The 3,307-nt window shown below is 46.0% G+C and overlaps 2 non-coding genes across 2 annotated transcripts; both read right to left on the minus strand.

Moving 5' to 3' along the window:
• Window positions 1-1,628: 1,628 nt before the first annotated feature.
• Window positions 1,629-1,701, minus strand: TRNAK-CUU (transfer RNA lysine (anticodon CUU)). The gene has a single exon. It is a non-coding gene; the product is annotated as a tRNA-Lys (tRNA).
• A 1,296-nt stretch (window positions 1,702-2,997) lies between these two features.
• Window positions 2,998-3,071, minus strand: TRNAN-GUU (transfer RNA asparagine (anticodon GUU)). Its single transcript has one exon. It is a non-coding gene; the product is annotated as a tRNA-Asn (tRNA).
• Window positions 3,072-3,307: the final 236 nt, after the last annotated feature.

A 3,307-nucleotide genomic window follows, 5' to 3' on the forward strand; every position in this document is an offset into this window, starting at 1 on the left:
GGAATGGCAGAAAGACAAGGGAGAGACACATCCAAGAAGAGAATACAAAGAACCAAAAAGACTGATCGAAGAAATGTGATGATGGGGACAACTAAACGTCTTTTTCTATATCTATCTTCTTTCTCTTTTTGTCTCTCTTCTCTTTCTATCTCTCCCTCTATACCTCGATTCCTCTCACCACTTTCTTCTGTCATTTTCCTGCAACAAAAGGGGAGATGTCGTGACCTGGGCACAAGGGCACTAGGACCCTGTACCCGACTGGTGGGGAGGGGATGAGAACCGGACACCACTTCCGGTCAGGGGAGTGGGGAGGAACTCATTACTGTGAGGGTAAGGGGATGAGACCAGATGTGGGACACGGAGCAGCGATCACGAGTGTAGCGAATAAAAAGTAAATATAAACCCTCCTACCTGACTCCTGTGTATCCATCCAAAGAAGAACAGGACAACCTCCAGGTCAGCAGAATACTCACCTCCACGTCTTTAAGAAAATTAAGACTTTCCTTCTAATTACTAGGGAAATCTACATTATGGCATCATCATGTTGAGTTCATAAATATTTTCAATTTCATGTTTAGAAAGACAAAGTTCTAAGAAATCTAAAATCAAACACAGGATAAAAAAAGTTTGAGTTTTTATGATATTTATATATGACTTATGATCTGCGATTTACATTATTTGAGAACAAATAAAGCCTATGGTTCACCTCTGTATTGCTTTTTAATTAACGTATTTGCTTCGCTGTCTCTGTATTAAATGTATCAATATGCTTCATGGAATTACTGTGCAATAAAATGTACTTCAAAATGAATATTGGCCAGTACGGGGATCGAACCCGCGACCTTGGCGTTATTAGCACCACGCTCTAACCAACTGAGCTAACCGGCCATGTCTTCCTTCCTTTTCATGCACTAGAGTGACGGACCCATACACGGGTGATCCATTCTTTTCTGTTTTACTTGACTCCCCAACAAGTTCAGGAATGGCGATTGTGTTTCCCGCCTTTCTCCCCTCAGTTGCACCATCTAGAGAGGAGCTCAGTGCCACGACGCATGCTCCATCAGGACACATTTTAACCCTCCACGTCCTCTCTCCGCCTCGGCCTCTCCACTCACCGGCCATAGTCTCACACCTACGGGGCTCGGCATGGCTACAAATCTCAGGTACAAAGCATCAACCCTTAAAGTTTCGCACTTTTTTGTCTGTCAAACAACTGATACCTAGGAACTCCCACTAACAACTCACCCCCCGAGCATCCGCTGTGACGGACCTTCACCCCCTCTCACTTTCGTTTTCTGTGGCTCCGGGGTTCACACTGAGCACTTTCACAGCTCGTTTATGACAAAAAGCATTTAACTGTCACTCTATGTAACGGAAAAGAAGCGGAGACCTGCAATTCACAACCCTAAATCAACCAACAGGCGGGACAAGCAATCACATCTGGTCTAAACGACCAGTCCAGTGTTCCCAGCTGCATGCTCTTTTCATTCTTCGCGTTTAACATTTCCCATTTTAAAATGTCATTGTGTTTCAAAGTATGAAGGTGTGCCAATATAATTTAGATTAAATTAAAACCGAAAAATATATATTTTTGAAAATACAATAAACTGCTAAAAAAAATTATCCTGCGCCCAACGTGGGGCTCGAACCCACGACCCTGAGATTAAGAGTCTCATGCTCTACCGACTGAGCTAGCCGGGCACTTTGCATTACTGAAGCACACACTTTCTTCGACAGGCACCTAATGGGAGTGTGCAGCTTTCTGCGATGGTTTGTTCTATTGCAGTGCCTGGTGATCTTCTAAGGAAGAGATGGACACAGTTGCCTGGTCTGGGGAATGTGTTTTACCTCCACTGCCCTTGGGTGGCACAATCAACATCTGGAGTCTTATAGGGCACCAAGGACAGAGTAGTGGGCACTTTCCACCTCCCCTCTCCTTTTCTTCCATCCTGCCCTCCGAGTTCTCTTATTTTCTTCCTTCATCACTCTCCTTCCCGCCCTGGCATCTTGTTCATTTTATGATGGGGGGATTGACGGGGTCCTCTTTCTGACCACCTGTTCCGGCATTTCATTGCAAAACTCTGGTCTAACTTTGTATTTTTCTTGGCCTAATGGAATGGGTGCACTTTGGCATTCAGGCATTGTAACGTGTGTGTGCCTCGTTCGCTGGATTCTGTAAATAGGACCAGTGGAATGATGCGATTCTGAAGACACGTCGTTTCCCGCATAACTATGGATTTGCTATACTGGCCGCATAATCCATCATCTGCTGCATAATTTGCAGGTTTGAACAAAACAAAAAATCGAACTCTGATCAAAAGTTACTAAAAGAGCATCGGGATGTGCGCCTCGCAGTGGAAGACCCTTCGCGCAGGTGGACCGGTCATTTTAAAGGTTTGTAAATACGCGATGGAGCTTAAAGGCAGGAATGATGGGCAGAGCTCTCAGTCACGAGCTTTCAGCAGACAATCTGCAGGGGTGGGAAACACCAGGAGTGCGGCATTGCTGCACCTCTTGTGACTGGTATCACAGCCCACTTGTGATGAGGGGATAAGCACTTACACATCCCTGTTCAATCAGTCCAAAGGCCTCCTCGGCACCGATCTGATCAACATTTCTACTCTAATCACAATGTTAAAGTCGTTTCCTGTAATGTCAGTGGGGTGAAAGCTCGTGCATTATCATGACCCACCCCCTCAAAGGCCAGCCCCAGATAGAAAATTGACGTGGCAGACCCTAGGGTGGAGGTGCCCCTAACGCAGTAATATTGCATGACGCGTCTTTTTGCAGCTATGTGCTGGGCTCGCGGCCACCCGCATCTGGGAGAAGGGAATCCGATATCAAACCTGAGCAGACACAGCACTGCCTGGATTTCACGTCCCTAACAGAGTTTATAAGGCTGGGAGTTAAATGAGAGGGACGCTTCCAGTGTAATCCTTAATCTTACCCAAAATTAGTTAATTTCGTAGATTACATTTCTGACACAATAAAACTCTGCGTCCCTGGGTGGGCTCGAACCACCAACCTTTCGGTTAACAGCCGAACGCGCTAACCGATTGCGCCACAGAGACGAGTATGCACTTCAGCTGAACATGTTCCGGAAGAAAACCTCTATGTACAGGAAGTGCTCCATACCTGGAGAGGTTATATACACAGAGATTGCGAGCACAGTCTGAAAGCAGCACTTAGGGATAGACATACCATGTTGGGTTAGTTCGTCGGTACCCCATGCACAAATGGTTGATGACACAGAACATGGTGGGCATTTTGGGTTCACTAAAGGGGGATAGTAGGAATGTATGGCGGG

The sequence above is a fragment of the Triturus cristatus genome, chromosome 12 (assembly GCF_964204655.1).
Source record: "Triturus cristatus chromosome 12, aTriCri1.1, whole genome shotgun sequence".
Classification (NCBI taxonomy): Eukaryota; Metazoa; Chordata; class Amphibia; order Caudata; family Salamandridae; genus Triturus; species Triturus cristatus.